Below are 11,569 nucleotides of genomic sequence, written 5' to 3'. Positions count from 1 at the left end.
ATGTTGAATCGGAGATAGGGAGACCCAGAGTCACTTTGAGACATGTGAAGCCATGGGTGAGCCTGCAGGCCTCTAGATCTTAGGGTTGACTTATCAAGCAGAGGAAGTGTGATTGTGTGATTTCGTCCTAGTCACATGTCCTCTCCAACAACTTCAGTTTCTCCATCCGATAATGAAGATTATACCCCGCCCTCCACCCACACACATAGTCAAATCAATGTCGAGCTTGTACGGAATCTGAGCAGTATCCCAGTGAGTTATAGCAGTCAGAGGCCCTGAGGAGAGAAGAGCAGGAAAGAGCTGAACGTGAAAGCTCAGGAATCCATTAGGCAGGGCAAATTTAAGCATAATAAATCAGAGAGCTGGGCTGGTTGTGGTGGCTCATGCCTGTAATCCCAGCACTTTGGGAGGCCGAGGCAGGCGGATCACGAGGTCAGGAGATTGAGACCATCCTGGCCAACATGGTGAAACATCCATGGACCAGAAAGATTCACAGCCAAATTCTACCAAATGTATAAAGAAAAATTTTTTTTTTCTTTACTGAAGAAAACTTTTCTTTACCGTCTCTACTGAAATACCAAAAATTAGCCAGGCGTGGTGGTGGCGCCGGTAGTCCCAGCTACTCAGGAGGCTGAGGCAGGAGAATGGCGGGAACCCGGGAGGCGGAGCTTGCAGCGAGCCGAGATCGCGCCACTGCACTCCAGTCTGGGCGACAGAGCGAGACTCCGTCTGAAAAAAAAAGAAAAGAAAAGAAAAGAAAAGAAAAGAAAAGAAAAGAAAAGAAATTAGAGCGTTAGAGAAACAATCTGAAATTCTTGATTAACTGGCAGAGAATAATTAGGTACAAAAGTCAAATTCCTAAGGAATGGTTTTTTAATGACCAACAATTCATTTACCCATCTTATGAGCAAAGAGTTGGGTGCCAAAGAATCTTTGTCTTGGCTATTTCAAAGTTAGAACATTATATATACACATAATTTTTCTATCAAGTAGCTGATAAAATATAACTATATATAATTTTAATTAACTTACAATTATATATAATTTTAATTAACATATAATTATATGTATATTATAATTAACATATAATTATGCATATACTTATATATATATTCATGTATTATGTTTTTAAAGCCTCTTTAATAGCTCAGCATTCCATAGCTTTTCACAGTTGACCCTCAAAAGAGATTCCCCATTTTAACTACAGGTTCTCTAAACTGATATCATTCTTTAGTACTTTAAAGAAAATCACCTGGCGCGGTGGCTCAAGCCTGTAATCCCAGCACTTTGGGAGGCTGAGATGGGTGGATCACGAGGTCAGGAGATTGAGACCATCCTGGCTAACACGGTGGAACCCCGTCTCTATTAAAAAATACAAAAAACTAGCCGGGCGTGGTGGCAGCACCTGTGGTCCCAGCTACTCCGGAGGCTGAGGCAGGAGAATGGCGTAAACCCGGGAGGCGGAGCTTGCAGTGAACTGAGATCCGGCCACTGCACTCCAGCCTGGGCGACAGAGGGAGACTCCGTGTCACAAAAAAAAAAAAAAAGAAAATCACTACGTATTTCTTATATCACATGACTTTTCCTTCAATGCATGTATTTTTTATCACCTTTTATTTTTATTTTTGATATAATATGTTCTTCTACATTAAGCAAATTAGTCATGGGGAGTGTGTTTGAAAGCTATGTTTTCTGCTTTCTATACTACATAAATAAATGTAAAATATAGCAATCTAAAATGTGACATGTTACGAAAGTTATATTTATTAGTCAACTGAGAAATATTTTATAAACATGTGCATGCAGGAGCCCAGTATTTTGTGTACTAAGAAGCAAATGCTAATTACTGAAAGGCAGACAACTGTGAAAATATTTTTCTCTTATGATTGAGTTCTCTTCACATCACTGATTTATTTGTAGCATAAAGATAAAGAATAATTTAAAATCCATATCAAATGAGAATCAACTGGATCTAGTTAAGTTGAAAAACAAAAAGTATTTAATAAATAAATTGTTTCAAGGGCACACAAAAAAAACAGGATAAAATTTTCGTGAGGTTGACGTCTTTTATTCATATGATAAATTGAGTACTAACCTTCTTTGTATATGTACCACGTTCTTAGAAAACAATGGTTTCATTTCAAAGTGTGGGCTTTTTTTCATTTAAACTTGAATGTGGAAAACTTTTTCGGGCCTTATTTTCACAAAGATACTTCAGCAGAGTTAAATATATGAAAAATATCCAACGAATTCCTATTTTACTCAGATTTTTTTTAAATGTGTAGCTTCTACATGAGGCCAATATGTCAATATTGTGATATGATTGGAGATCCACAATTTTGAGTCAAACTCCCCAACAGCTTCAATTTCTCTAAGAGTGGAGATGACAATATCATAGGTAGATTGATGATTGATTGATTGATAGATAGATAAGATATACACATACATTAAAATCAATGTCAAGTACATAAGCAACTATAAAGAGAGGCTATATCAATAACAATCAAAAACTTGAAAAATATTTATTAAATACCAGTTATGTGTTGGGCATATTATTATAATAGTCACTATTATTTTGGCATAAATTAACATTTTACACAAAATATATGTCACTTTTTAAAGGTATTATCAGTGAGAATTTCCTTTTGGAAAGTTAAGGAATTTATTTCTATGAGAACTCTTAAGAATATCCTTTGTGTTTTAGCAAATAAATTGTTCTTAGGCATCCAAATTCAAAGTAAAATGTGAAAGTTTTGATAATTCATTGAATTATAATCAACAAATTATGTCCAGAAGTCATAAGGGAAGGGAAGAGCAAATTGGAAGCAGTAAGTATGGTAGTTGTTGAAGAAATAAGTAAATGCACGTAGGACTGAAATGTTAAGCATTGATTACTGGAAACAACATGGAAATTAATTAATTCATTTAGAATGTTGTTAAAATAATTCTTATTACAGAGGAACAGTGGGTAACTTTTAGTATTTTTTTATTATATTTTAAGTTGTGGGAAACACGTACAGAACGTGCATGTTTGTTACATAGGTATGCACATGCCATGGTGGTTTGCTGCACCCAGCAACCTGTCATCTACTTTAGGTATTCTCCAAATGCTATCTCTCCCCTAGCCCCCCACACCCAACAGCCCCCAGTGTGTGATGTTCCCCTCCCTGTGTCCATGTATTCTCATTGTTCAACTCCCACTTATGAGTGAGAACATGCAGTGTTTGATTTTCTGTTTCTGTGTTAGTTTGCTGAGAATGATGGTTTCCAGCTTCATCCATGTCCCTACAAAGGACATGAACTCATCCTTTTCTGTGACTCCATAGTATTCCATGGCGTATATGTTCCCATATCATTAATGGGCATTTGGGTTGGTTCCAAGTCTTTGCTATTGTGAATAGTGCTGCAATAAACATATGTGTGCATGTGTCTTTATAGCAGAATGATTTATAATCCTTTGTGTATATACCCAGTAATGGGATTGCTGGGTCAAATGGTATTTCTTGTTGTAGATCCTTGAGGAATCACCACACTGTCTTCCACAATGATTGAACTAATTTCAACCATTAAGTGTTGCTATTTCTCCACATCCTCTCTAGCATCTGTTGTTTCCTGACATTTTAAATAATCGCCATTCTAACTGGTGTGAGATGGTATCTCATTGTGGTTTTGATTTGCATTTCTCTAATGACCAGTGACTATGAGCTTCTTTTCGTATGCTTGTTGGCCTCATAAATGTCTTCTTTTGAGAAGTGTATGTTCATGTCCTTCTCCCACTTTTTGATGGGGTTGTTTGTTTTTTTCCTTGTAAATTTGTTTAAGTTCCTTGTAGATTCTGGATATTAGTCCTTTGTCAGATGGATAGATTGCAAAATCTTTCTCCATTCCGTAGGTTGCCTATTCACTCTGATGATAGTTTCTTTTGCTGTGCAGAAGCTCTTTAGTTTAGAGTTGCTGGCAAGATGGCCAAACATGAATAGCTCTGATCTGCAGCTCCCAGTGAGATCAATGCAGAAGACAGGTGATTTCTCTATTTCCAACTGTGGTACCCCGCTCATCTCTTTGGGACTGGTTAGACAGTGGGTGCAGCCCATAGAGGGCAAGCCAAAGCAGGGTGGGGCATCACCTCACCCTCTGGGAAGCACAGGGGTTTGGGGAACTCCCTCCCTTAGCCAAAGGAAGCCATGAGGGACTGTGCCATGAGGAGCAGTGCACTCCAGCCCAGATAGTATGTTCTTCCCACAGTCTTCACAACCCACAGACCAGGAGATTCCCTTGGGTGCCTACACCACCAGGGCCATGGGTTTCAAGCACAAACTGGGTGGTCATTTGGACAGACACCGAGCTAGGTGCAGGAGTTTTTGTTGTTGTTGTTGTTGTTGTTTTCAGTTTTTTTTTTTTTTTTTTTTTTTTTTTTTTTTTTTTTTTGCCAAGTGGCACCTGGAATGATAACAAGATAGAACCATTCACTTCCCTGGGGCTGAAGCTTCACCAGGGAGCCAACTGGTCTAGCTCAGCAAATCCTACTTCCACACAGCGCAGCAAGCTAAGAGCCACTGGCTTGAAATTCTCACTGCCAGTACAGCAGTCAGAAGTTGACCTGGAATACTCGAGATTGGTAGGAAGAGGGGTGTCCATCATTACTGAGGCTTGAATAGGCAGTTTTTCTCTCACAGTGTAAGCAAAACCAACAGAAAGTTCAAACTGGGCAGAGCTCACCACAGCTCGGCAAAACCACTGTAACCAGCCTGCCTCTCTAGATTTCTCCTCTCTGAGCAGGGCATCTCTGAAAGAAAGGCAGCAGCCCCAGTCAGGGGCTTATAGATAAAACTCCCATCTCAATGGGACAGAGCACCTGGGGGAAGGGACAACTGTGGGAGCAGCTTCAGCAGACTTAAACATTTCTGCCTGCCAGTTCTGAGGAGCAGCAGATCTCTCAGCATAGTACTCAAGGTCTGCTAAGGGACAGACGGCCTCCTCAAGTAGGTCCCTGTCTCCTGACCGGGAGACACCTCCCAGAAGTGGTTGACAGACACCTCATACAGGAGAGCTCCAGCTGGCATCTGGTAGGTGCCCCTCTGGGACGAAGTTTCCAGAGGAAGGAACAGGCAGCAATCTTTGCTGTTCTGCAACCTCTGCTGGTGATACCCATGCAAACAGGGTCTAGAGTGGACCTCCAGCAAATTCCAGCAGACCTGCAGCAGAGGGTCATGACTGTTAGAAGGATAACTAACAAACAGAAAGGAATAGCACTGATGTCAACAAAAGATGTCCACACAGAAATCTCATTTGAACGTGACCAACATCAAAGACCGAAGGTAGATAAATCCACAATGATGAGGAAAAACCAGCACAAAAAGGCCGAAAATTCAAAAAACCAGAACACCTCATCTCCTCCAAAGGATCACAACTCCTCACCAGCAAGGGAACAAAACTGGACAGAGAATGAATTTGATGAATTAACATGAGTAGGTTTCAGAAGGTGGGTAATAATAAACTCCTCTGAGCTAAACGAGCGTGTTCTAACCCAATGCAAGGAAGCTAGGAACCTTGAAAAAAGGTAAGAATAATTGCTAACTAGAAAAACCCATTTAGAGAAGAACATAAATGACATGATGGAGCTGAAAAACACCACATGAGAACTTTGTGAAGCATGCACAAATATCAATAACCAAATCGATCAAGCCAAAGAAAGGAAATCACAGAGTGAAGATCAACTTAATGAAATAAAGCGTGAAGACAATGATAGAGAAAAAAGAATGAAAAGGAATGAACAAACCTTCAAGAAATATGGACCTACATGAAAAGACCAACCCTAAGTTTGATTGGTGTACCTGAAAGTGATGGGGAGAATGGAACGAAGTAGGAAAACTCTCTTAGGATATTACCTAGGAGAACTTCCTCAACCTAACAAGACAGGCCAACATTCAAATTCAGGAAGTACGGAGAACACCACAAAGATACTCCTTGAGAAGAGCAACCCCAAGACACATAATCATCAGATTCACCAAGGTTGAAATGAAGGAAAAAATGTTAAGGGCAGCCAGAAAGTTCGGGTTATCCGCAAATGGAAGTCCATCAGAATAACACCGGATCTCTCTGCAGAAACCCTACAGCCAGAAGGGACTGGGGGTCAATATTCAACATTTTTAAAGAACATGATTTTCAACCCAGAATTTCATATCCAGCCAAACTAAGCTTCATAAGTGAAGGAGAAATAAAATCCTTTATGGACAAGCAAATGCTGAGCAATTTTGTTTCCACCAGGCCTACCTTATAAGAGCTCCTGAAGGAAGCACTAAATATGGAAAGGAAAACCTCATACCAGCTACTGCAAAACCATACCAAATTGTAAAGACCATCGACACTATGAAGAAACTGCATCAACTAATGACTAGAATAACCAGCTAGCATCATAATGACAGGATCAAATTCACACATAACAATATTAACCTTAAATGTAAATGGGCTATATGCCCCAATTAAAAGACGAAGACTAGCAAATTGGACAAAGAGTCAAGACCCATTGGTGTGCTGTATTCAGGAGACCCATCTCACATGCAAAGACAAACGTAGGCTCAAAATAAAGGGATGGAGGAATATTTACCTAGCAAATGAAAAGAAAAAAAAAGTAGGGGCTGCAATCTTAGTCTCTGATAAAACAGACTTTAAACCAATGAAGATCAAAAGAAACAAAGAAGGGCATTACATAATGGTAAAGTGATCAATGCAACAAGAAGAACTAACTATCCTAAATATAAAGGCACCCAATACAGGAGCACCAAGGTTCATAAAACGAGTTCTTAGAGTCCCACAAAGAGATTTAGACTCCCACACAATGATAGTGGGAGATTTTAACACCCCACTGTCAATATTAGACAGATCAACAAAACATAAAATTAACAAGGATATTCAGGAGTTAAACTCAACTTTGGACCAAGTGGACTCAATAGACATCTGCAGAACTCTCCACCCCAAAACAACGGCATATACATTCTTCTCAGCACTATATTGCACTTATTCTGAAATTGACCACATAATTAAAAGTGAAACATGCCTCAGCAAATGCAAAACAATGGAAATCATAACAAACAGTCTCTCAGACCACAGTGCAATCAAATTAGAACTCAGGATAAAGAAACTGAATTCTACATGGAAACTGAACAACCTGCTCCTCAATGACTATGGGATAAATAACAAAATTAAGGCAGAAATAAAGAAGGTCTTTGAAACCAATGAAAACAAAGACACAATGTACCAAAATCTCTGGGACACAACTAAAGGAGTGTTTAGAGGGAAATTTATAGCACTAAATGCCCACAGGAGAAAGCAGGAAAGATCTAAAATTGACACCTTAACACCACAATTAAAATAACTAGAGGAGCAAGAGCAAACAAATTCAAAATGTAGCAGAAGACAAGAAATAACTAAGATCAGAGCAGAACTGAAGAAGATAGAGACACGAAAAACACTTCAAAAAATCAACGAATCCAGGAGCTGGTTTTTTGAAAAGATTAACAAAATAGATAGGACACTAGCCAGACTAATAAAGAAGAAAAGAGAGAACAATCAAATAGATACAATTAAAAAATGATAAAGGGGATATCACCACTGATCCCACAGAAATACAAACTACCATCAGAGTATACTATAAACACCTCAACGCAAATAAACAAACTAGAAAATCTAGAAGAAATGGATAAATTTCTGGACACATATGCCCTCCCAAAACTAAACCATGAAGAAGTCAAATCCCTGAATATTCCAATAACAAGTTCTGAAATCAAGGCAGCAATTAATAGCCTACTAACCAAAAAAATGCCAGGACCAGACGGATTCAGAGCCAAATTCTACCAGAAGTATAAAGAGGTGCTGGTACCATTCTGTCTGAAACTATTCCAGACAATAGAAAAAGAGAGACTCCTCCCTAATCATTTCACAAAGCTAGCATCATCCGGATACCAAAACCTGGCAGAGACACAAGAAAAACAGAAAATTTCAGGCCAATATCCCTGATGAACATCGATACGAAAATCCTCAATAAAATACTGGCAAACCAAATCCAGCAGTGCATCAAAAAGCTAATCCACCACGTTCAAGTTGGCTTAATCACTGAGATGCAAGGCTAGTTCAACATATGTAAATCAATAAATGTAATTCGTCACATAAACAGAACCAATGACAAAAATATCACATGATTATCTCAATAGAGGCAGAAAAGGCCCTCGATAAAATTTAACACCTCTTCATGCTAAAAACTCAATAAACTAGGTATTGATAGAACATATCTCAAAATAATGAGCTATTTATGACAAACTCATAGCCAATATCATACAGAATGGGCAAAAGTTGGAAGCATTCCCTTTGAAAACCAGCACAAGACAAGGATGCCCTCCCTCATCACTCCTATTCAATTTCAGTGTTTTTGAAGGCGTTTCACACAATAGCAGTGTTAATATATGTGTAAAATTAACAATAATAAGTTAGTAAGCTACTAACCACATGCACAGAATTTTGGCATACAAGGTTGGGAATTACCATTGCTACATAAAGCTACATAAAGTATAGCTTAGAGTATAATGTAAATTACAAACAACTTTCTTGTAGTATAAGTTAAGCTTAATGGTAGAACAAATTTTAAATAGTCACTATCTTTAAGAACTTTAATAAAACAATAAATAATACATAAAATACATTAAAATTTACATGTTATATATTTTGAACTAGTTTATCTAGTGAAAATATATAAACAAATTACTGGTATACTGTGATGTGTGCATGTTTGTGTGTGTGTGTAAGCCTTCTTGTATATCCATCATATGTTAACAAATATTTTGTCTAATCTACATATTTTGACAAGATAGCATAACACAATAATATGATATTTTATCTATATAAAGTTTCCGAAATACAGATAAAAACTACTATCTTGATGTAAATTTGAGTAGAAATTCCTTCAGATTGAGCTCTTGGAAAGCTTCCTTCTGTGGTTACAATCAATCAATGAAGAACATTCTCCAGTTGGAGTGCACATAACTGAGATCTCTGCATATGTAATGAAATAACAACCAAATGTACATTTGTGATTCTCTACACAAGTGTATATTCATCACCATAAGTTTTACACTTTAATACTCATTGTGTGATTTTCAAGACTGACTTCTGAGAAGAAGATAAAAAAAGAAATTGCTCTAATAGAACATTTATTCTGGAACAAGTTAAGGGTTATTGGTTTTTTGCTTTTTCATTCATATTCACTCTTTTTCATTCATGAATATTCATTCATATTCATATTCTTTACCGAGTCACCTCTACTTTTCCCAAGCCTCTTGTTTTTCTGTAAGGTCTTCTTTATGGCAAGTAGTCTAGCCATAGAAGGCTAGTCAAATGTCTAGCGTGGCATTTGCAATGTTACAGGTTTCCTTTCACCTCTGAAGAATCTAATGAAAGGGAAAGGCATTCTTTTTTTTTTTTTTTTTTTTAACCAGTCATCTTTTATTTGGAGGTTAATTCCCATTAGGACATGAAAGGATTCAGCAACGATCGAGATTGTGTTCCTCACGGAGGGGCTCAGGCCAAGGTCATGGGGTCAGGGGGTGGTGCATAGTGTGTCCTCTTCGGTGGTATTTGCGGAGCCACTCGTGCTTGAGATGCTTGTAGGAAATGCTGTAGTTGAAGAGCACGTAGCATGCCAGCACCATGGTAATCCCCGAGATGCTCCCCTTCTTCACGTTAATGTACTTGTTGTAGTACCGGTAGTAACCTCTTTGAAATGCTCCGAGAATGCCACTAGGGCTGAAGTCCCGCATCAAGATCCAGTTTGGCAGCTCCCCCAGTTTGACCTCCAGAAGTTTCTTGTCCTTCACTGGTACCACTGACGCCATCTTGGAGTCCTGGTGTCCGCTGTGCCTCGGGAAAGGCATTCTTTAGTACAAACATTTCTAATCTATTTAATTATAATAATAAATATAATAATAATATTATAATAAATAAATATAATTATAATAATAAATAATAAATATAAATAATTATAATAATAAATAAATAATAATCTATTTAATTATTCTTAGTGGAATAAGTGAGAGACAGGACTAGCTGGATTTCCTAGGCTAAGAATTCCTAAGCCTAGCTGGGGAAGGTGACCGCACCTACCTTTAAACATGGGGCTTGTAACTCAGCTCACACCTGAGGAATCAGGTAGTAAAGACGGCTAACTAAAATACAAATTAGGCTAAAAGCGGGAGGTAAAGAAATAGTCAAATCATCTATCATCTGAGAGCACAGGGGGAGCAACAATGATCTGGATATAAACCCAGGCATTGGAGCAGGAAGTGGCAACCCCCTTTGGCTCCCTTCCCATTGTATGGGAGCTCTGTTTTCACTCTATTAAATCTTGCAACTGCACACTCTTCTGGTCCATGTTTGTTCCGACTCAAGCTGAGCTTTCACTCGCCATCTGCCACTGCTGATGACTGTCATCATAGACCTGCCTCTGACATCCATCCCTCCAGATCCGACAGGGTGTCCGCTGTGCTCCTGATGCAGCCAGGCGCCCACTGCCACTCCCAACGGGGCTAAAGGCTCACCATTGTTCCTGCATAGCTGAGTGCCCAGGTTCGTCTTAATCAAGCTGAACACTGGTTGCTGGGTTCCAAGGTTCTCTTCCATGACCCATGGCTTCTAATAGAGCTATAACACTCACCGCATGTCCCAACATTCCATTCCTTGGAATCTGTGAGGCCAAGAACCCCAGGTCAGAGAACAAAAGACTTGCCACCATCTTGGGAGCAGCCTGCCCCATTTTCCAAAGGTCCCACCCCATCTTGGGAGCTCTAAGAACAAAGACCGTCCAGTAACATAAGCACTTCTAATTCACCCATAACTTTTATTATAAAATACTTAATAACATAATAACTTTGTGTTGTCTTAAAAAGTGCAGTGCTATGCAATTTGGAAATAAACTTTAGTTTCTCAGTTTACTTAACAGTTCACTTTTTTTTTTTACTTAAAATATCCTCTAAAATCTCTATGATTCAGAGATGCTGAGTATTATATTTCAGCTGGAAAGAATTTAAAACTATTTATGAAAATCTCTTTAAATAAATTTAGTAAGTTCAATTGCCAAAATGAAAAAGGTTGCAAAATTAACAGCTTACATGCTTATTCTATGAAAAATTTTAGCTTTGTCTTCAAGGGTTATGTTTTAAACATCATTTTGTGGATACTCAGCAATTCATTTTGATTTAGTCATTTATTGGTGATTACCTCTTGATTCATCAAAGTAGAAATCCTGGTTGGTTCGGGAGTGCTTCATTTATGCAAAATTTGGTTAAGTCAAAAAGGACCATTCTTGCAGCATGGTTACCATCAACCTTGTTAGCCTCATATGTTTAGGGAAATTGTCTGTTTCATGGCTAAAATTTTTGCAAATGATTATGTCCATGTGAAGTTATATGAAATATACAGTGGTGTGTGTGTGGAATACAGGGAGACTTATCTGGATCATGGGGACCAACATATGAATATTAGCTATTTTAATGAGCCTCCACAGATTTAACAGGTGTATGTT

The 11,569-nt window shown here is 38.4% G+C and overlaps 1 pseudogene; it reads right to left on the bottom strand.

The window, feature by feature from the left end:
- Positions 1–9,451: 9,451 nt before the first annotated feature.
- On the bottom strand, positions 9,452–9,912 carry LOC135969814 (ATP synthase subunit f, mitochondrial pseudogene; annotated as a pseudogene).
- Positions 9,913–11,569: the final 1,657 nt, after the last annotated feature.

The sequence above is a fragment of the Macaca fascicularis genome, chromosome 3 (assembly GCF_037993035.2).
Source record: "Macaca fascicularis isolate 582-1 chromosome 3, T2T-MFA8v1.1".
NCBI lineage: Eukaryota > Metazoa > Chordata > Mammalia > Primates > Cercopithecidae > Macaca > Macaca fascicularis.
This window is presented reverse-complemented; position numbering and strand designations above follow the sequence as displayed.